Here is a 24189-nt window from a genome sequence, read left to right on the forward strand (position 1 = left end):
GACATAGCACTAATACAGAACATATTGGAAAGAATACACCATAGATTAGGGCAGTGGTTCTCAACCTGTGGGTCGCAATCAATGAAAATACATCCTGCGTATCAGATATTTACATTACGATTCATAACAGTAGCAAAATTACAGTTATGAAGTAGCAACGAAAATAATTTTATGGTTGGGGGTCACCACAACATGAGGAACTGTATTAAAGGGTCGCGGCATTAGGAAGGTTGAGAACCACTGGATTAGGGGAAGTGGAAGATCAGTGAATTAGAAGACAAGGTAGAAAAAAATACTCAGTCAGAGAACCACAGAGGAAAAAATTAAAAAACAGGAGGACAGCTTAAGGGAGCTGTTTGACAACATGAAACGTAACAATATTTGTATCATAGGAGTACCAAAAGGTAAAGAAAGTGAATAAGGGATAGAGAAACTATTGGAAGAAATAATGGCAGAAAAGGTCCCTAGCCAGTTGAAGGAAAAAGGCACACACGTTCAGCAGGCATAGAGAGTCCCAAGGAAGAAGAATCCAAAGAGGTCCATGCCCAAACACATCATAATTAAAATACCAGAAGTAAAAGACAAAAAGAGAATCTTAAAGGCAGCAAAAGAATTTGTTACTTACAAAGGAGTTTCAATAAGGCTTTCAGGTGAATTTTTATTAGAAACTTTTCAAGTCAGAAGGGAATGGCATGAAGTATTCAAGGTAATGAAAAGAAAGGATCTGAAACCAAGGCTACTATATCTAGCAAGGCTATCATTCAAAATAGATGGTGAAATAAATAATTTCCAGGCAATAAAAAAGAGTAAACGAGTTTATCACCACCAAACCAGCATGCAAGATATGCTAAAGATAATACTGTAATAATAAGAAGAAATAGAGAGGGAAACATATGCATAAAAATTAAAATGGCAGTAAATAAGTGCCTATAATAATAACCTTAAATGTAAATGGATTAAATGTTTCAATCAAAAGACATGGTATAGCAGAGTGGATATGAAAGCATGACCCAAATATATGCTGTTTGCAAGAAACCTACCTCAGAACAAAAGACTCACACCAGATGAGAGTGAAGGGATGGAAAAAAAATTCTGTGCAAATTGCAATAAAAAAAAAAAAAAAGCTGGGGTAGCAATACTCATATCTGGCAAAATAGACTTCAAAATGAAAGCCATTACAAGAGACAATAAATGTCACTACATAATAATAAAGGGATTGATGCAACAAGAGGATATAATAATGGTAAATATATATGTACCCAATATAAGAGCAGTTGAATATATAAAAAAACAATTCTGGAGGACTTTCAGGGAGATATCAACAGCAATACAGTCACCATAGGGGACTTTAACACCCACTGACTTCACTGGATAGATCTTCCAGAAAAAAATTCAACAAGGAAACATAGGCTTTAAATGACACACTAGATCAGATGGATTGTTTTATAAATTACTTTGAATTTAGTAGTAGTAGTAGTAGTAATAGTATAAATATTAGTATTAGTATTTTATCTTTATTTTGAAAGTATTCAGATGTTCCCTTTTTCCCCCATTGTTCTCTTGTAGCCCACACTTCACCACACTATTATCTGTGTCCATGGGCTATGCATATATGCATGTAAGTTCTTTGGTGAATAGCTTTCCACCCACCCCCCGCCTTCCCTCTGAGATTCAACAGTCTGTTCCATACTTCTACGTCTCTGGTTATAGTTTATTCCACAGTTTATTTTGTTCATTAATTCCACATATTAGTGATATCATGTGATACTAGCTTATTTCGCTTAGCATAATACTCTCCAGGTCCATCCATGCTGTCTCAATGGGTAAGAGATCCTTCTGTTTTGCAATTGCATATATTCCATGGTGTAAATGTACCACAGCATTTTTTATCCACTCATCTATACTAATAAAAGATCCTTCTGTTTTGCAGTTGCATATATTCCATGGTGTAAATGTACCACAGCATTTTTTATCCACTCATCTATGCTAATAAAAGGGTAATATGCTAATTAGACTGGGAGACCTTCCGGACAAAGCCATGGCAGTGGGGCCGAGGCAGAGGTGGTTAGGGGCAATCAGGCCAGAAGGGGAGGGCAATTGGGGGTGATCAGGCTGGCGGGGGGGGGGGCAGTTGGGATTGAGCAGGCCGGCATGGGGGCAGTTGGGGGCGAGCAGGCCGATGGGGGGGGACAGTGAGGGGCGAGAAGGCTGGCGGGGGGGCCAGTTAGGGGCAATCAGGCAGGCAGGCAGGTGAGCAGTTAGGAGCCAGCAGTCCCAGATTGCGGGACCTGTGGGATCGGGCATAAACCAGCAGCCGGACATCCCCCAAGGGGTCCCAGATTGGAGCGGGTGCAGGCCAGGCTGAGGGACCGCCCCCCCCCCCCATGCATGAATTTCATGCACTGGGCCACTAGTCTATTATAAATTACACTGTTATGAACATAGGGGTACATATATTCTTTCTGATCGATGTTTCGGGTTTCTTAAGATATATTCCTAGTAGTGAGATCACTGGATCAAATGGCAGTTCCATATTTAATTCTTTGAGGACATTCCATACTGTTTTCCATGATGGCTGCAACAGTCTGCATTCCCACCAGCAGTGTACTAGGGTTCTCTTTTCTCCACATACTTGCCAGCACTTGACATTTGTTGATTTGTTGATGGTAGACATTCTGACAGGTATGAGGTGATACTTCATTGTCATTTTAATTTGCGTCTCTCTGATGATTAGTGACTTTGAGCATGCATGTTTCCATGTTTCTTGGCCACCTGTATGTCCACTTTGGTGAAATTTCTATTTAGATTCCTTGCCCATTTTTTTAATTGTATTGGTTATCTTTCTTTTGTTAAGTTGTGTGAGTTCCTTATATATTTTAGATATTAACCTCTTATTAAATGTATCATTGACAAATACAGTAGGTTCCTTTTCCATTTTGTTGATGGTTTCTTTTGCTGTATAGAAGATTTTATTTTTATTTAGTCCCATTTGTTTATTTTTCTTTTGTTTTTCTTGCACTAGAGATTATATCAGTGAAAATGTTACTATATGAGATGTCTGATATTTTATTGCCTATGTTTTCTTCAAGGATTTTTATAGTTTCACAAATTACGTTTAAATCTTTTATCCATTTTGAGTTTATTCTTGTGTATGATGTCAGTTGGTGGTCTAGTTTCATTTTTTTTTACATGAAGCTGTCCAATATTCCCAACACCATTTATTAAAGAGAGTGTCTGTACTTCATTGAATGCTCATGCCTATTTTGTCAAATATTAATTGAGCATAATGGCTTGTGTTGATTTCTGTGTTCTCTGTTCTGTTGCATGGTCTATATCAGTGATGGCAAACCTTTTGAGCTCGGCGTGTCAGCATTTTGAAAAACCCTAACTTAACTCTGGTGCCGTGTCACATATAGAAATTTTTTGATATTTGCAACCATAGTAAAACAAAGACTTATATTTTTGATATTTAGTTTATATATTTAAATGCCATTTAACAAAGAAAAATCAATCAAAAAAATGAGTTCGCGTGTCACCTCTGACACGCGTGTCATAGGTTCGCCATCACTGATCTATATGCTTGTTTTTGTACCAGTACCAGACTGTTTTGATTATGCTGGCTTTGTAGTATAACTTGATATCTCATATTGTGATTCCTCTAACTTTGTTCTTCCTCAAGATTGCTGTGGCTATTTGGGGTCTTTTTTGGTTCCATAGAAATTTTTGGAGTATTTGTTTTAGATCTGTGAAATATTCCATTGGTATTTTCATAGAGATTGCATTGAATCTACAGATTGCTTTGGGTAGTATGGATATTTTAATGATGTTAATTATGTTAATTATGTTAATTCTAAGAATCCATGAACATGGTATATCTCTTTTTTCAACATCCTGTAGTTTTTGGAGTGCAAGTCATTTACCTCCTCGGTTAAGTTTATTTCTAAGTATCTTAATTGTTTTGTTGCAATGGTAAATGTGATTATTATGCCAGTTTCCCTTTCTGAGAATTCATTATTGGTGTATAAAAATGTCAATAATTTCTGGGTGTTAATTTTGTATCCTGCTGAGTTGCTGAATTCATTTATTAAATCTATTAGTTTTTTGGTGGAGTCTTTGGTGTTTTCTATGTATAATATCATGACATCTGTGAATAATGACAGTTTTATTTCCTATTTTCTGATATGGATGCCTTTTATGTTTTCTTTTTGTCTGATCACTGTGATTAAGACATCCAGTACTATGAGAATGGTGAAAGCAGACATCCCTGTCTTGTTCCTGTTCTTAGGGGGAAATGGTTTTAGTTTTTGCCCATTGAGTATGATGTTTGCTGTAGGTTTGTCATATATCACCTTTATTATGTTTAGATATGACCTCTCTATTCCCACTTTGCTGAGAGTTCTTATAAAAAATCAGCGTTGGATTTTTTCAAATGCTTTTTCTGTGGATATTAATATGACCATGTGATTTTTGTCTTTCAACTTGTTTGTGATGCATCACATTTATTGATTTGTGAATATTGTATCAGCCTTGCATCCCTGGAATAAATTCCACTGGTCATGTTGTATAATCTTTTTAAAATATTGCTGGATTTGTTTTGCTAATATTTTGTTGAGGATTTTAGCAACTATGTTCATCTGGTATATTGACCGGTAATTATCTTTCTTTGTAGTGTCTTTATCTGGTTTTGGAATTATGATAATGCTGGCCACATAGAAAGAGTTTGGAAGTGCTCTTTCCTCCAGGATTTTTGGACTAGTTCAAGTAGGATAGGTGGTAGTTCTTTGACTGTATGGCAAAACTCCCTTGTGAAGCTGTCCAGACCAGGGCCTTTTTTTGCTTGGAGATTTTTTTATTACTATTTCAATTTCATCAGTTGTTATTGGCCTATACAGGTTTTCTGATTCTTCCTGACTGAGTTTTGGAAGATTGTATTTTTCTAGGAATCTGTCCATTTCATCCATATTGTCCAGCTTGTTGGCATATAGTTGCTCATAGTATTTTCTTACAATCATTGGTATTTCTGTGGTTTCATTTGTTACTTCACCACTTTCATTTCTGATTTTGTTTATATGGGTTTTCTCTTTTTGTTTCTTGATAATTTTGGCTAAATGTTCATCAATCTTGTTTCTCTTTTAAAATAACCAGCTTTTGGTTTTGTTTGTCTTTTGTATTGCTTTTTTTTTTCCAACTGATTTTTGACAAGAGTGCCAAGACAATTTATTGGGAAAAGAGGTCTTCTCAACAAATAGAACTGGGACAACTGGATAGTCACATGTGAACCTTACATCACATCATATTCACTAGTAACTTAAAATGAACCAAGATCTAAATATCAGACCTAGAATTTTTTTAATTCTTTATTGTTTAAAGTATTACATATGTCTCCTTTTATCCCACCCCACCTCCAGAATATGCCCTCACCACCCTACTGTCTGTGTCCATTGGTTATACTTATATGCATGCATACAAGTTATTTGGTTGATCTCTTCCCTCCCCGACTCCTTCCCTCTGAGGTTGGGTGGTTTGTTCGATGCGTCTATGTCTCTGGATCCACTTTAGTTTATCTGTTTATGTTGTTCATTCTATTCCACAAATGAGTAAGATCATGTGACATTTATTTTTCTCTGACTGGCTTATTTCACTTTTGTTTGCTAGAAGTTTTTAAATTATTGTTTCAATTTCATCAGTAGTTATCAGCCTATTCAGGTTTTTTTTATTTTTCCTGATTGAGTTTTGGAAGCTTGTATTTTTTTTAAGGAATATGTCCATTTCGTCTAGGTTGTCCAGGTTGTTGGAGGAGAGTTGTCCCTGGTATTTTTTTTATAATCTTTCGTATGTCTGTGAGGTCAGTTGTTACTTCACCTCTTTAATTTGTGATTTTGTTTATTTGGGTTCTCTCTCTTTGTTTTTTGGTGAGCCGGGCTAGAGGTTCACCAATCTTGTTTATCCTTCAAAGAACCAGCTCTTGGTTTTATTGATCTTTTGTATTTTGGGGGGGGGGGGGAGCGGGGGAGTCTCTATGCCATTTACTTCCACTCTGATCTTTATTATTTCCTTCCTTCAACTTACTCTGGGCTTTTCTTGTTGCTCGCTTTCTAATTCTTTAAGTTGCAGGTTATATAATGTATTACCAGTTTTACTTTTTCTTTTCTTTCTTTCTTTCATTTTTTTTTTTTTTGAGGTAAGCCTGTAGAGCTATGAACTTCCGTCTCAGAACTACTTCCGTCTCAGAACTACTTTCACTGTGTACCATAGATTTTGGATTGTTGTGCTTTCATTGTCACTTGTTTCCAGGGCTTTTCAAACAAATGCTCCCAATAGGCTGAATGCTACCAACATAGCAAAAGGAAAACCTATTGGGAAAATGTTTTGTGGTCATGCCCATGGCAAATGAGAAACTGCATTCGAAAAGCCTTGGTAATGACAACAGGATGCTTTTCTAAAAATTCTTTATTGTTTAAAGTATTACATATGAATCCTTTTTCCCCTATTGACCTCTCCACACTAGTTCCCATCCCAGTACATGCCCTCATTCCCCCTACTGACTGTGTCCATGGGTTATGCTTATATGCATGCATAAAGTCCTTTGGTTGATGTCTCACCCCCCTCCTCACAAACCCCCCACTGCACACTCCCTGCCTTCACCCTGAGGTTGGGTAGTCTGTTTGATGCTTCTATGTCTCTGGATCTATTCTAGTTCATCAGTTTATGTTGTTCATTATATTCCACATATGAGTGAGATTATGTGATATATACTTTTCTCCAACTGACTTATTTGCTTAGCATAACACTCTCCAGATCCATCCATGCTGTTGCAAATGGTAAGAGTTCCTTCTTTTTTACTGCAGTGTAGTATTCCATTGTGTAGATGTACCACACTTTTTTAACCCACTCATCTGCTAAGGGGCACTTAGGCTGTTTCCAAATCTGGCTATTGTAAATTGTGCTGCTGTGGACATAGGGGTGCATATGTCCTTTCTGTTGGTGTTTCTGATTTCTTGCAATATATTCCCAGAAGTGGGATTCCTGGATTGAATGGGAGATCCATTTTAAATTTTTTGAGAAAATTCCATACTGTTTTTCACAGTGGCTGCACCAGTCTGCATTCCCACCAGCAGTGCACAAGGGTTCATTTTTCTCCACATCCTCGCCAGCACTTGTCATTTGTTGATTTGTTGATGATAGCCATTCTGACAGGTGTAAGGTGGAACCTCATTGACAACCATTTCTTACTTCTTCAGTAGGGTCAAGTTTCTAAGCTTTCTAAATCTCCGTTTTCCAGCTAATGAAAAGAAAATAGGATTCCACTGAGTCTCCTATCTACCTACTCCAGAACTTCTGTGAGGATCAAATGAGACGAGGCATGGGAAAACGCTTCACAGATATTTGGTTAAAGTATAAAATGTTTCCACCTGGCTATAAAGCAAGTCCTGTTCCTGGGCTGAAGAAACTGCAAGGAGGCTAGTTGCTAGGGAGAGGAGGCCGGGCATTGCTACGTGACATCATTACCTGGATGGTTGGACACTTAGCATATTAGCCTTTTATGTGTATAGATATGCATAGCTCATGGACACAGACAATAGTGTGGGGAAGGTCTGGTGTGGGGAGCAGGTGCAGACTACAAGGGTAAATGGGGGGGAAAGTGGACACCTATATTACTTTCAATAATAAAGATAAATTAAAATAAATAAATATAATACAAATTCTTAATTTTTTAAAAATGTTGACACAGTGGATCAGATGTATTTAGTTGATATTTATAGAACATTTCATCCCAAAACAGCAGAATATATATTCTTCTCAAGTGCACATTGAACATTCTCAAAGTTAGAACATGTTAGTACACAAAATAAGTCTTAAAAATCCAAGAAGATTGAAATCATATCAAGCATTTTCTCTGACCACAATGATATGAAACTAGAAATCTACAACAATGAAAAACATTCAAACACATGGAGGCTAAATAGCATGTTGTTAAGGAATATATGGGTAAACAATGAGAGCAATGGAATAACGAAATATTATCAGGAAGATAATGAGAATGAACATACAATGGCCTAAAATTTAAGGGACACAAAAAAGCAGTCCTAAGAGAGTAGTTCATAGCATTGCAGGCCTACTCAAGAAGCAAGAAAAGTTTCAAATAAACAGTGTAATCCTACACCTAAAATAACTAGAAAATGAGCAAAAAGAAAAGCCCAGAGGCATAGAAGGAAGAAAATAATAAAGATCAGAGTGGGAATAAATAACATAGAGACTAAAAAAAAAAAAATACAAAAGATCAATGAAACCAAGAGTTAGTTGTTGAAAAGATAAACAAGATTGTTAAACCTTTAACCAGACTCATGAAGAAAAAAGAGCAATAACCCAAATAGATAAAAGTTAGAAATGAAAAAAGTAACAAATGACATCACAGAAATATAAAGAATTGTTAGAAAATACTCTGAACAACTATTTGCCAACAAATTGAACACCTTGGATGAAATGGATAGATTTCTAGAAACATACAATCAGTATGAATCATAAAACCTGAATAGATGGATAAAAACAAATGAAATTAAAGCAGTAATAAAAAAAACTCACTGCAAACATAAGTACTGGACCAGATGACTTCATAGGTGAATTTTATGAAACATTTCTTCTCAAAGCATTCCAAAAAATTCAAGAGTAGAGAAGACATCCAAGCTTTTTTTTTTTTTTTTAACAAGATCAACATTATCCTAATTTCAAAACTGATAAAGAACTACAAAGAAAGAAAATTATAGGCCAATGTCCCTGATGAACATAGATACTAATATCCTTAACAAAATATTGGCAAACTAGATCCAGCAACACATTAAAAAGATCATACAACATAATCAAGTAGGATTTATTCCAGGGATGCCAGGTTGGTACCATATTTGCAAATCAATCAATGTGATACATCACATAAACAAAATGAAGGATAAATCACATGAGCACATTAATAGATACAGAAAAAGCATTTTATAAAATCCAGCACCTATTTATGATAATAAAATCTCAGCAAAGTGGGAATAGAGGGATCATATCTCAACATAATAAAGGCCATATATGAAAAACCTGCAGCCAATTTCACACTCAATAGACAAAAACTAAAAGTGTTTACCATAAGATCCGGAACAAGACGTGAATGCTAGCTTTCACCACTCTTATTCAATAAAGTATGGAAAGTCTTAACCACAGCAACCATACAAGAAGAAGAAATGAAAGACATCCAAATTGGAAAGGAGGAAGTAAAATGTCACTATTCAGAGTTGACATGATATTGTACATAGAAAACTCTAAAGACTCCATCAAAAAAACTACTAGATCTAATAAATGAATTTGGCAAAGTACCATGATAGAAAATTAACATTCAGAACTTTGTCATATTTTTACACCAATAATAAATTATCAGAAAGTGAAATTAAGAGAAAAATCTGATTTACCATTGCAATAATAACAACAAAAATAAGGTACCTAGGACTAAATTTAACCAAGGAAGTAAAAGACCTGTACTTGGAATATTATGGACATTGAATAAAGAGATTGAAGAAGATATAAATAAGTGGAAGCTCATACCTTGTTCATGGATAGGAAAAAAATAACATCATTATAATGTCCATACTTCCCATGACAATTTACAGATTCAATGCAATTTCCGTTAAAATACCACTGGCAAATTTCACAAATCTAAAACAAATACTCCAAACATGTATATGAAACCACAGAAGACCAAAATAGCCTCAGCAATCTTGAAAAAGAACAGAGTTAGGTATCATAATACCTAATATAAAACAAGGCCATTGTTATCAAAACAGCCTGATACTGGCAGAGGAACAGGTATATAGATCAATGCAACAGAACAGAGAGCCTAGAAATCAACCCACACCTTTGTGATTGACAAAGGAGGCAAGAATATACAATAGAGCAAAGATAGTCTTTTCAATAAATGGTGTTGGCAAAGTTGGACAGATACATGAAAAAAAAAGAGAGAGAAACTGAACCATCAACTTATACCATACACAAGAATAAACTCAAAATATATAAAAGACTTAAATGTAAGTCATGAAACCATAAAGATTTTAGAAGAAAATAGGTGGAATATCTCAGACATCTCTCATAGCAATATTTTTGTTATATCTTATCAAACAAGTAAAACAAAGGAAAAAATAAAGAAATGGAACTACATCAAACTAAAAAGCTTTTTTTTTTTTGCTCAGCAAAAAAAATCATCAACAAAATATAAAGGGAACCCACTCTGTGGGAGAACATATTTGCCAATGATACATCTGAAAGGGGTTAATGTTCAAAATATATAAATAACTTATACAACTCAACATCAGGAAGACAAACAATCCAATTAAAAAATGGGCATAGGTCCTGAATGGACACTTTTTCAAAGAGAACATATAGATGGCAAATAGACATTTGAAAAGATGCTAACATCACTAACCATTACAGAGATGGAAATTAAAACCACAATGAGATATCACTTCACACCTGTCAAAATGGTTTTCATCAATAAATCAACAAACAACAAATGCTGGCAAGTATGTGGAGAAAAGTGATCTGTTTTGCACTGTTGGTGGGAATGCAGACTTGTGCAGCCACTGTTGAAAACAGTATGAAGTTTTCTCAAAAAATAAAAAATGGAACTACCTTTTGACCCAGTGATTCCACTTCTGTGAATATATTTTAAGAATCCCAAAGCACTATTTCAAGAGAATATATGCAACTCTATATTCATTGCAGCATTATTTATAGTATCCAAGATCTGGAAACATCCCAAGTGCCCATCAGTAGATGAGTGGATAAAAAAAAGCTATAGTACATTTATACAATATACATTTATACACAGTTAATACTATGCAGCTGTAAAAAAGAAGAAAATCTTGTTTGTAACAGCATGGATTGACCTGGAGATTATTATGCTAAATTAAATAAGCCAGTCAGAGAAAGACAAACCATAGGACCTCACTATATGTGGAATCTAATGAACTAAATAAACTGACAAATAAAATAGGAACATTCACATGGATACATTGAATAGACTTACAGCTATCAGAGGGGAGGGTGGTGGGGGGACTAGATGAAATGTGAAGGGATTAGCATATATATATATCCTATCTAATAAAGACAGAATATGCTAATTGACTGTCACAGCCTCACAAATGGCAGTGCCCAAGCCAATAAAGAGGGAATATGCTAATGGACTGCCACACCCTCACAAGATGGTGAAGCCCACAGCCACAAGATGGCAGCGCCCAGTCCCCTCAGCCCTGCCTCATCCAGCCAGAGTCTCCCAGTCCCCTCAGCCCCATCTGATCCAGCCTCAGTCCCCCAGTCCTCTCAGCCCCATCTCACCCAGTCCCTGCAGCATCCAGCCTCATCCAACCTCAGTCCCCCAGTCCCCTCAGCCCTGCCTCATCCAGCCTGAGTCCCCCAGTCCCCTCGGCACCACAGGGGAAGGTAGTTGGGGGCGATTGGATCGGCAGGGGAGAGCAGTTGGGGATCATCATGCCAGCAGGGAAGCAGTTAGACACCAATCAGGTCAGCAGGGGAGCAGTTAGGGAGCTATCAGGCTGGCAGATAGAGTGGTTAGGGGCAATCAGGCAGGCAGGCAGGCAAGTGGTTAGGAGCCAGAAGTCCCAGATTATGAGAGGGATGTCTGACTATCGGACATCAGGCCTAAACTGGCAGTTGGACATCCTCTGAGGGGTTCCATATTGGAGAGGGTGCAGGCTGGGCTGAGGAACACCCTCCCCCCCATGCCTCTAGTGAATATATATACTATCTAATAAAAGAGAAACATGCAAATTGACCATAACCCCGACACCCTTCCCATTGGCTAATCAACATATCCTTATGCAAATTAACTGCCAACCAAGATGGCGGCTGGCAGCCAGGCACTGAAGCGAACAGGAGGCTTGCTTGCTCCAGTGATGGAGGAAGCCAAGGTTCCCCGCCTGCTGCTGCTGGCCTCTGAGCTTGCACTCTAAGAAACAATGTTGCAAGTATAGAAGCTAAACAAACTCCAGAAACCTGCTTCCAGCCAGCAGGGCTTCAGCCAGCAGGACCGCAACAGTGTTTCAATTATAGAACCCAAACAAACCCAGTACCTGCTTTCAGCAGCCGAGGTCTCAGAGCTGGAGCCGAGGTCTCACAGCTGCAGCTGTTTCAGCTCCAGTGACAGCCATAGAAGGTAACTAAATCCCAGAATAAAAGAAAAAAGAAAAAAAGGAGAGGTTGGGAGCTTCAGTCGCCCGCCAGCCTGAAAATGGCCTTCAGCCCCTCACCCAGACTGGCCAGGCACCCCAGTGGGGACCTCCTCCCTGAAGAGGGTGTGACCAGCTGCAAACAGCCATCATCCCCTCATCCAGGCTGGCCAGGCACCCCAGTGGGGACCCCCACCCTGAAGCAACAAGATGGTGGCTAATTTGCATACTGAAGGCGCGCGGCAGTGGGCAAGGCTGTCCGTGGTCCCGGGACCGGATCTGTGACCCTGCCGGGCGGGGGGCAGTGCTTGAGGCTGTCTGTGGTCTGGGACCTGGATCTGTGACCTGGCAGGCGGGGGGCACTGCGGGAGGCTGTCCGTGGTCCCGTGGTCCCGGGACCCGGATCTGTGACCCTGCCAGGCAGGGGGCACCGCAGGAGGCTGTCCGCTGTCCCAGGACCCGAATCTGTGACTCTGCCGGGCGGGGGTCAGCGCTTGAGGCTGTCCGCAGTCTGGGACCCGGATCCGTGACCTGGGGACAGGGGGCAGCGCTTGACGCTTTCCATGGTCCTGGGACCCGGATCTGTGACCCTGCCGGGCGGGGGGCAGCGCTTGAGGCTGTCCCTGGTCCCGGGACCTGGATCCATGACCCTTCCTGGCAGGGCGGCAGCTCGCACAGGGGCGGATCGGCCGGGGTTGGGCAGGGCAGGACACCTGGCTTCCGCCCAGCCCCAGTCACTCTGGGCAGGTGAGCAGTGCAGAGAGCCTCTGGACAGGGGAGGCAGGCCGGCGAAGGGCGGCCTGTACTCCCCACATGGCGGTGGTGACAGCTGTGAGCATGCCAAGCGGAGCCTGCAGGCTGAGCTGAAGTAGCGCCTGCAGGCCATCAGCGCCCAGGAGTGGCTGTGCAAGATCCGCCTCCTGGCCCACAAGGTGCAGGATCGCAGGGACAGCCACTCTGGCGGGCCAGACTGACATCCTCCTGGCTGCACCATGGGGGTTTGCGAATCTGTAAAGCCAGAGGCCTCTGGTGTGCACATCCTCCCCTGGCGTGTGAACATCCCCCAGCACACTGTCACCCTCCCATGCCTGCAACAGTTGCAAACCAAGGCGTGCACAAGTTCCCCCCGCCTCTCCCCCGCACTTCCATCAACCCAGCATGCCTAACACCCCCACAGGATGTGCACACATCCCCTCTGATGCGCTCACGTCCTTTGGAGAGTATCTGGGTGTTCTGGGTGCTGAGGGTGGGCGCCTGTGAGATGACAGTGAGAGGGCGGAGTGGTGATGCCCTGTTCCCACGGAGGCCAGTGCAGCTACGAGATCACCTCTGGGGGGTTAATGCAGGTGCTGAGGCAGGAGCAGGTGCAGATAGATACACCTGGTGGGCACGGGTGGCCCTCTCTCAGGTGCCTTCGGTCAGCGTTCAAGATCAAGAGCCCAGAGGCGGAGAGGAATTCCGTCCTCTCAGTGAAACAGTGGGATAGTCGGGGCGACTGTAGAGGAGGAATGTGCACTTTGGGTGCCAGCACCCATGAGCGAAGGCTGCCCTGACTGAGCCTCGCTTGCTTGGGGCCTAGCTCACTCCTGCCGGGCAGCGGGTGACAGGACGTGCTTTTCTGAATTAATGAGAGAAAACGTTGATTCTCCTGCTTCCCACGAAGGTGGAAAGTGAAGTGGGGAGACATGTGGGGAGTGAGCGAGGTTCCCTGTCTGGGGGTTCCAAAACTGCTATTGGTTTATTTCACCACTGACTAGAGATATACAGGGTGTCCCCCCAAAATGTATACACACTTTGAATACCTACTAATTCCAATGGTTTTAAGCATAAGAAAGAAACAACAATGGAGCTGTTATCTGTTAAAAGTGTGGGCACAAACAGGTAGTTGGACATTCCCTGAGGGGTCTCAGATTGGAGAGGGTGAAGGCCAGACTGAGGGGCCCCTTTCCCCCCTCCCCCACCCCAGTGCACGAATTTCATGCACCGGGCTACTAGAGTATATATATAAAACTAGAAAATTAGTCATAAATTTTCACTAAGTAGGAAAACTCCTGGATCAACTATTTACTGCAATAAGAGAATAAATACCTTGTACTGGAAGATTTTCTAAATAAATGATGAATTTGAAAATTTCTGCATATTTATATGGTATAAGAAGAGGAAGCATTTTTATCATTGACCACATGTGTAATCAATTCATGAGAAAACATGGAATTCATGGAGAAAAGTCAAATAATATGTTCACATTTAGCTGTACATATTGATAGGCAGTTTAGACCAGGGTTTCTCAGTAGCATGATTGACATTTTGGTCCAGATAATTATAATTCTTTGCTGGGGGGAAGGGGTCTGACTGTCCTGTGTATTCTAAGATCCCTAATCTCCCTGGCCTCTACCCACTAGACTGCTCCCTCCCTTTTCTCCATTGTGACAACCAAAAATGTCTCCCAATATTGCCAAGTGACCTCAGGAGGTCAAAATCATTTATACTCCTAATACACACACACACACACACACACACACACACACACACACACTCCACTGGTTTAGACTATATTATGAGTTTCAAAATGAATGTATTGGTTTTCCAAATATGACTATAAATATGTTTATACAACCCATGAATTCTCTATAGCTATCATTGTCTCCAGGTCCCAGAATATTCACAAAATTCCATCAGCGCTATATATTAAACAAATGAAGAAACGTGGTTTATCTCGGCTTAAAAGAAAATTTTGTCACACTGGCTAGAAGGGAGAGAGAGAGAGAGAGAGAGAGAGAGAGAGAGAGAGAGAAACTTTTATCTGTGGTATGCATTTGGATTTTTGCCAAATAGACACTTAAGTACAAAACTTCTCCAATAAATCTAGACATTGTTTCTTTTTACTGCTCAAAATAAATTATCTCTTAGAGTACTTTTCTTACACCACTTTCTTAAGGACAAGAAAATAGACAGAACTCCAAAATTTATGTACATTTTAATAAGGCCTGATTTTTAAACCCTTGAGTACATAGAATGCCTAAATTAGTATCTTCAAATAAAACTTTCAATTGCTTACTCTGATTTATTATCTATATATAAAACCCTAATATGCAAATAGACTGAACGGCAGAACAACCAAATAACCGAACAACCGGTCGCTATGACATGTGCTGACCACCAGGGGGTGTGCGCGGGACATGGCGGTCATCGGCCACAGTGGGATGGTGGAGCAGGTGAGCAGGGGCGCCAGACCAAGGTGGGGCACTTGTTGCTGTCATTAGGGTGAACCTTTGCCGGTTGCTGAAAATTCATTGCTTCTGCGCGCTGCAGTCCTTCCCGGTGCTTGCACCTGCTGCCAGCACCCAGCACTGGCCCCAATTGCCCCTCAGGGCTTCTCCACCCACCCTGCTCCTGAGGAGCAATTGGGTCCAGCAGCCACCTCTCACACCCACTGACAACACCAGCCCCACTGACACCTGCTGCTGGAGCTGGCCCCAATGGCTCCACACTGTCAGCAGGTGTGAGCAGGCCAGTGCCATCAGCGTGTGGGAGCACTGGCAGCAGGAGCGGGGCTGCCAGAAGACAGAGGACACGGCAGGAGGGGCTGGGTGGGGGCACAGAGGATGGGCCAAGACCCGCCCCTGTGCCCACCGCAGCCTTGTGGCCCACAGTTCCTTTCAAGGTGAACAAATTTATGCACTGGGCCCCTAGTATATAATGCTTATGAAAATTACTTTTAAAACTTACTGATAATGTTTATTTACAGGTTAATGGGAACACGTTGTTGTTGCTAATAATGGCTTCTGAGTAATAGTAATATACCTCTCAGTAAAATAAAGTTATTTTGTTTAAAAAGACAGTGGTGAATTTAATACAAATTTTTTTCTAATCATAAAAACAACTTTTGTTTTGAAAGCAGGTATTCAAGCTATAATTTATATTTTAAACAGAACAGTAAATTTTTCAAAGTTTTAAAAGGATATAAGTACCTTTCTAAAACATACTTATTAAAAATTTTAAATTATAGAATTTTCTAAAATTCAGTGGAGGGACAGGGTTCTTCATTTATTGACTTCCATCCATACAAAGTTAGTTGCCAAAAGAATTTCATTAAGAAGAAATTCTGTGACATGGCAGTTTGGCAAAAGTTTGTGTCCAATCCACTAATTCAAGAATTCATGTTTATGGTGGGCATTTTTGGTTAGTCATTTTACATGTTCATGGGTAAATTTTAATATTTTAAGAATTTCTATTTTATTATGAACAAAACTTTTATTTATCGTATGGCAATATTTATAGACTCATTTGTATCACAATGCAAATTTTCTCTTCCACTGGAAGAAATCCTATTTTGGTGGTTATTTATGAACTAGGGGCCCGGTGCACAAAAATTTGTGCACTCGGGGGGGGGGGGGGGGGGGAGGGGGGGGTCCCTCAGCCCAGCCTGTGCCCTCTCGCAGTCTGGGACCCCTCGGGAGATAACAACCTGCTGGCTTAGGCCTGCTCCCGGGTGGCAGAGGGCAGGCCCAATCCCTAGGTGCAGCCCCTGGTCGGGCTCAGAGCAGGGCTGACTGGGGAGTTGGGGCACCGCCCCCTGTCATGCACAGAGCAGGGCGGATTAGGAGGTTGTGATGCCACCCTCAGTCACGCTCAGGGTAGGACTGATTGGGGGGTTGGGGCACCGCCCCCTGTCACACTCAAGGCAGGGTCGATGGGGAGGTTGCGGTGCCACCCCCTGTCATGCACAGAGCAGGGCCAATCAGGGGGTTGGGGAGCTCCCCCCTGTCATGCACAGAGCAGGGCCGATCAGGGGGTTGAGGCGCTCCCCCCTGTCACGCACAGAGCAGGGCCCATCAGGGGGTTGGGGAGCTCCCCCCTGTCACACACAGAGCAGGGCCGATCAGGGGGTTGGGGCGCCGCCACTGTCACACTCAGGGCAGGGCTGATGGGGAGGTTATGGCTCTACCCTGTCACACACAGAGCAGGGCCCGTGGGGTGGGGGGGGGTGGGGGCGCCACCCTCTATCACCCACAGAGCAGGGCTGATCAGGGGGTTGGGGCGCTGCCACTCTCACACTCAGGGCAGGGCCGATGGGGAGGTTATGGCTCTACCCTGTCACACACAGAGCAGGGCCCATGGCGGGGGTGGGGGTGGGGTGGGGAGCTGCACCCTGTCACGCTGATCCGGTGCCAAGAGGCCTTGCGGCTCCGCTGATCCCAATGCTGGGAGGCATATTACCCTTTTACTATATAGGATAGAGGCCTGGGGGCTGGCTGGTTTGCCCTGAAGGGTGTCCTGGATCAGGGTGGGGGTCCCCACTGGGGTGCCTGGCCAGCCTGGATGAGAGGATGATGGCTGTTTGCAGCTGGTCACACACCCTTAAGGGTTGGGGTCCCCACTGGGGTGCCTGGCCAGTCTGGGTGAGGGGCTGAGGGCTGCTTTCAGGCTGGCAGGTGACTGAAGCTCCCAACCGCTCCTTTTTTTCTTTTTTTTCTTTTTTTATTCTGGGCCAGCTTTAGCTCTGGCTCTAGCTCTGAGGCTTCCGCTGCTGAAAGCAGGTATCTGGTTTGTTTGCGTTCTATAATCGAAACAATGTATAACTCCAGCTCTGAGTTCCCGGCCGGCTGAAAGCTGGTTTCTGGGGTTTTGTTTAGCTTCTGTATTTGTTACAAAATTTCAAACTGCCAGCTCAGAGGTCGGCAGCGCAGGCGGGGAAAGTTGGAGTCCTTCACTGAAGGAAGCAAGCCTCATGTTCGCTTCAAGCTGCCTGGCTGCCGGCCGCCATCTTGGTTGGCAGTTAATTTGCATATCACCCTGATTAGCCAATGGGAAGGGTAGCGGTCATATGCTAATTACCATGTTTCTCTTTTATTAGATTAGATTATATATTTTATTCCTAGTCCATTTTTATTCTAACAAATCCTTGAATAATCCTACCAAATTAATATTTGTTAAGGAAGAATTCAGATTTTGTCTTCTCTACACCAAGTTTTCTTTGTCAGCCCCCTCACTTTTCAACTTATCTCCTCTGCTTCGCTTCCACAAACTTTATAAAGCTGGACTATTTTATTACTACCCACAAAATTCTGTCCTCCTGCACCTGTTTTTTGTTTGTTTGTTTGTTTGTTTGTTTTGTTTTGTTTTTGTGATTTCTTCCCCTTGAAGTAATGCCATCCTTCAGTGTCCTTCCACATTCTCCTTTGTGCCAAGACTCTAGTGGTGACCCCAGGCCAATGTCCTCCTGCCCCTCCTCTGAACATCCATGTTCATTATTTTACCTTACATTTTGTATTATAATTTATGTAGGATATTTGGTTTACCCTCCTTACTAGATTCTAAGTCTTATAGAAGGGCTATATGTGAACCATCATTATTCTTCATAACATGTGCTCTGAGTTCTATTTAAAAAAACCACAATGCTGTATGTTTTCTAAAACTTCTGGAGCTGTAAGACCATACCAACTTTTCTTTATACTTACTGTGTCTTTTTTCCTTTTTGGCAGTTAAATACATAAATGAAGGGCATTTTTATTAACCAGAGACAGTAAAATCACCAAGGAGGGCTGTATGTGTAGCTGTGGCATAATTTTAAAGGGATCAGAGCAGTCACCAAATTATTTGACTAATGAAACAATACACAAGTCAAGTATAAAAGCTACCATTGTGAAACTAATCTGAAATAAATGAAAATAAAATGTGAAAAACAAACTGATGGTATCCTACTCCATTCTCTCTCTCTCTCTCTGTCTCTTTCTCCTTCCTGTGACCTGACATTTATCTCTGGGTTACATTCCAGATTTCTGGGTAGTCAGATAAACCTGAAGCTGCAGAGTTAAACAGTCACAGAAGGTTAAACAGAAAGAGTTCAACATTTCCTAGATGCCTTTACTACTGGAGCCATATCAAATCTCTGAAGTGAATCTCCCTACTATTTAATTTCATATTATTTAAAACATACAACTTTTATGATGTTGTGCTTAAGAAAAATATTTGAGATCACAATCTGTTAAATGGCCTAAGAGTGGACTAAGAGTGAAAATCTCTGGGAATGTATTCCTCTTCTGCAAATAGCTGCTTGGTAATTTGATTCAAATCACAGCCTTTCTGGATCTTGGTAAAATAGGGCAGTGATAAAAGATGCAATCCAGAATTTATTCTTCCTCTAAAATGCTTGGGGGCTTGGGGTTAGACCTTGGAAGGCAGACGCCCCAGTTTCCTATGCTGAGTGATACCCTCATGCTGCGGAAGACATCTTTCCCTGGTGGACATTTGCTATCCAAGTGGTTTTTGGTAGGGAGGGTTGTGGGGGCAGGGGGAACACTTGCCCCACCCTACTGGAAAACCACTTGCTCCACCCTGTGGAGTCTCTGAGGCCCATTAAGAGACTGAGAGGACAATCAGCATGCAGGCAGAAGCAATTACCCCACACTGCTGGAAAACCTCTCATCCCACCCTGTAGTTGATAGCCTGAGGTTGATCAAGACTGAATACAATCAGACTGCAGGCAGAGACAGTCTCTGGAGGCTTTGAGTCTTTGCCTGATCAAATTCAGCCCAGGGCTAGGAAATGCAGACCTAGGTACACATCTTGGTCCTTTGCAAAGGCACCCAGCTCCAGCACAGGGAGCCACAAGTTGTGGATTTCTGATAGCCCCAAACAGTATACTCAAGGCCAGTCAGAAACAGCATCTAACATGGTCCTACCGTAGAGTTTAGGAGGCATAGCAGATATACCTAATACATAGTCGAAACCCAAGTAGGCAGCCAAAATGGGGAGACAAAAATAGAAGCCCCAAATGAAAGATCAAGGGAATTCTCCAGAAGAAAAGTTAAATAAAATAGAGATAAGAAATTTAGCCTAGCCAGTTTGGCTCAATGGCTAGAGCATTGGCCTGTGAACCAAAGGGTCTTGGGTTTGATGACAGTCAAGGGCACATACCTTGGTTTCAGGATCCTCCCAGGCCCGGGTCCTGGTCAGGGCTCATGCAGGAGGTAACCAATCAATGTTGCTTTCACATCAATATTTCTCTCTGTCTTTCCCTCTCTCTTCCACTCTCTCTGGAAAAGCAATGGGAAAGTATATTTGGATGAGGATTAAAAAAAAGAAGAAGAAATTTATCAGACATAGAGTTCAGAATAATGATGGCAAAGATGCTCAATAGCATGAGAAAATATATAGTAACTATGAAGAATGACATAACACTAATAAAGAACACAGTGGAAGGAATAGATGGCAGATTAGGGGAAGCTGAGGATCAGATCAGTGAATTAGAAGACAGGGCAGAAAAAAACCACCCACTCAAAAAAACAAAAAGAAAAAAAAATTAAAAAACAGGAGGACAGTTTAAGGGATCTGTGGGACAACATGAAACATAACAATATTGTGACTGTTGTGTAAAAAAGAAAACAAACAAACAAACAAAAGTAACAATATTGGCATAATAAGTGTGCTAGAAGGGGAAGAAAGTGAGCAAGGAATAGAGAATGTGTTTGAAAAAATAATGGCAAGATAATTTCCTAATCTGGTGAAGAAAAAAGTCACACAAGTTTAGGAGGCACAGAGAGTCCCAAGCAAGAAGAACCCAAATAGGCCTACATCCAGACACATCATCATTAAAATGCCAAAAATTAAAGACAAATAGAGAATCTTTTTTAAAATTTTTTTATTGCTGATCTATTTTATTTTAAAATTTTATTAGAGCTTTGAAATAGACACTTGCACACACTGACTTATTTTGCTTAAAAGTATAATCATTATTACATTATATGAAACTATACATGTACATTTTAAAACTCACAACAGTAAACCTTAACATACTAATTTTTGGGTTGAAAACTGGAAATGTAAAGCACATATTAAATACTTCATATGTTAATTTAAAGCAACTTAATTCTTTTCTTTTTTTTGCCCTTTCCTCCTTGTTATATTTTATTTTATTTTTTTAATTAAATCTTTATTGTTCAGATTATTACAGTTGTTCCTCTCCCCCCCCCCCCCCATAGCTCACCTCCACCCGGTTCCCACCCCACCATCTACCCTTACCCCCCTCCCCACTGTCCTCATCCATAGGTGTACGATTTTTGTCCTGTCTCTTCCCCCACCCCCCCACACCCTTTCCCCGCTCCCCCAGAGTAGTCAGTCCACTCCCTTTCTATGCCCCTGATTCTATTATATTCACCAGTTTATCCTGTTCATCAGATTATTTATTCACTTGATTTTTAGATTCACTTGTTGATAGATGTGTATTTGTTGTTCATAATTTCTATGGTTACCTTTTTCTTCTTCTTCCTCTTCTTAAAGGATACCTTTCAGCATTTCATATAATACTGGTTTGGTGGTGATGAACTCCTTTAGCTTTTCCTTATCTGTGAAGCTCTTTATTTGACCTTCAATTCTGAATGATAGCTTTGCTGGGTAAAGTAATCTTGGTTGTAGGTTCTTGCTATTCATCACTTTGAATAATTCTTGCCACTCCATTCTGGCCTGCATAGTTTCTATTGAAAAATCAGCTGACAGTCGTATGGGTACTCCCTTGTAGGTAACTGACTTCTTTTCTCTTGCTGCTTTTAAGATTCTCTCTTTGTCTTTTGCTCTTGGCATTTTAATTATGATGTGTCTTGGTGTGGTCCTCTTTGGATTCCTTTTGTTTGGGGTTCTCTGTGCTTTCTGGACTTGTAAATCTATTTCTTTCACCAGGTAGGGGAAGTTTTCTGTCATTATTTCTTCAAATAGATTTTCAATATCTTGCTCTTTCTCTTCTTCTGGCACCCCTATAATTCGGATGTTGGTACGCTTAAAGTTGTCCCAGAGGCTCCTTACACTATCTTGATATTTTTGGATTCTTTTTTCTTTTTGCTTTTCCAGTTGGGTGTTTTTTGCTTCTTCATATTTCAAATCTTTGACTTGATTCTTGCGATCCTCTAGTCTGCTGTTGGAACTTTGTATAATATTCTTTATTTCAGTCAGTGTATGCTTAATTTCTAGTTGGTCCTTTTTCATAACCTCGAGGGTCTCACTAGATTTCTTGAGGGTCTCACTAAATTTATTGGCAGTTTCACTAGACTTATTGAGGGTCTTAATAAATTTATCGTCGGTTTCTAGAAAATTCTTGAAAAACCTTATAAGTGTGATTTTGAACTCTATATCCAGTAGTTTGCTTTTCTCCATTTCTGTCATTTGTGACTTGTTTCTTTGTCTCTGCATTTTTTATGCTCCCTGTGTTGATAGAGTGGCTTTCTGTACTAGGTGTCCGATAGGGGCCAGTAGCTCAGCCTCCGCAATTACCTGAGTTGGCCACTCTTGGTGCACCCCTTTGTGGGCTGTGTGCACAGTCTTGTTGTAGTTAAGCCTTGATTGTTGTAGGTATCACTGGGAGGAATTGACATCCAGGCCAATTGGCTGTGAGAATCAGCTGTGTCTGCAAGTGGGAGAACTTCTTTGCTGGAGACACCCTTCTGGGGCAAGACTTGCTTCAGTGGGGCTTTGGTGCTCACTGAGTCTGCCCCCTGTGTGTGTCCCTTATGGATCTGAGGAGGTGTAATCTGGATAGTCCCACTCTGACCACTGGGTACACTGGCTCTTGGATCTCTAAAGAGGTGCTAATTTAGCCTCTGCCTGAGACTACCCAGCAGGAGCTATGGAGAGATCTGCAGATTCCTCTTCTTTGTTTGGGGTTTGGAGGTGCCCAGATGAGGCCCAGCTGTGAAGCAATGCAAGCTGCTGTGGGGCCTTGGGCCTTCTTTTGGATGTTCTGGGTCTCTCTGACCCAGCTGCAGTTTGTTAGGTAATTTTAGATTGCAAAGGGCCAGGCCTTTCATATGCAAAAGCCTCTGCACACAGCTTGGGTGGGGCGGGGTCTCAGGGAATCAACAGCTATGGCTGCTCCTCAGTCCTACCCTAAGAGGCCCACGTTTCAGTGTCCCGGGGTAATCGCTGCAAGCACCTCTGAGAGAAAGCCGCCCTCGAGTTCCGCCCGATGCCAGACAGTCCAGTTTCTCCCCGTTTGTGTCTGGGTCCCCAGAGACTCGCCCAGAACTGGAGTCAGGGATGTCGGAAGCTTGTGTCTCCCTCCCAATTGAAAAAGGCAGCCACGTCCTCAGTTGCCAGCCCTTTCTGCGTGTGCCTCCGTACCTCTGCACTTTACTTCCGCACCTCCTCTGAGTCTCAGTGTGCTTTTCTCTTTCCTTATAGTTGTAGAATTTCCACTCGGCCAGCCTTCCTGTGGTTCGGGATGATGTCGGTTTTGTCTTTTAGTTATATTTTTGAAGTGGTTGTGCGAGACAGTAATTTCCAGTGTTTACCTGTGCCACCATCTTGGTTTCTCTCTAGTTAGGTAATTTTAGATTGCAAAGGGCCAGGCCTTTCATATGCAAAAGCCTCTGCACACAGCTTGGGTGGGGCGGGGTCTCAGGGAATCAACAGAGTGGAACAAACAGCTATGGCTGATCCTCAGTCCTGCCCTAAGAGGCCCTGGGTCTCACTGTTCCCCGGTAATCGTTGCAAGCACCTCTGAGAGAAAGCCACCCTCAAGTTCTGCCCGATGCCAGACAGTCCAGTTTCTCCCCGTATGAGTCTGGGTCCCCAGAGACTCACCCTGAACTGGAGTTCAGAGATGTCAGGAGCTTGTGTCTCCCTCCCGATTGAAAAAGACAACTGCGTCCTCAGCTGCCAGCCCTCTCCACGTGCGCCGTATTCTCAATTGCCAGCCCTTTCCACATGCGTCTCCGTACATCTGCACTTTACTTCCACACTGCACCTCCTCTGAGTCTCAGTGAGCTTTTCTCTTTCCTTCTAGTTGTGGAATTTCCACTCAGCCAGCCTTCCTGTGGTTCTGGATGATGTCCATTTTGTCTTTTAGTTGTATTTTTGAAGTGGTTGTGTGAGGCAGCAATTTCCGGTGTTTACCTATGCCGCCATCTTGGTTTCTCTCGAGAATCTTAAAGGCAACAAGAGAGAAGCAATTTATTACCTACAAAGGAGCTCCCATAAG

General features: G+C 41.9%; 1 long non-coding RNA gene and 1 other non-coding gene across 2 annotated transcripts in view; one reads left to right on the top strand and one right to left on the bottom strand.

Annotated features, from left to right (window-relative positions):
• The window catches only part of LOC139006714 (uncharacterized), a 73465-nt gene that overhangs the window by 10090 nt on the left and 39186 nt on the right, over nucleotides 1-24189 (top strand). The gene's annotated exons all lie outside the window — the stretch shown is intronic.
• Nucleotides 6307-6427, bottom strand: LOC139007885 (small nucleolar RNA SNORA32). Its single transcript, XR_011471019.1, has one exon. It is a non-coding gene; the product is annotated as a small nucleolar RNA SNORA32 (small nucleolar RNA).

This window comes from Myotis yumanensis, unplaced genomic scaffold (assembly GCF_028538775.1).
Source record: "Myotis yumanensis isolate MYYU_CA2020_CCGP unplaced genomic scaffold, mMyoYum1.0.hap1 SCAF_3, whole genome shotgun sequence".
Classification (NCBI taxonomy): domain Eukaryota; kingdom Metazoa; phylum Chordata; class Mammalia; order Chiroptera; family Vespertilionidae; genus Myotis; species Myotis yumanensis.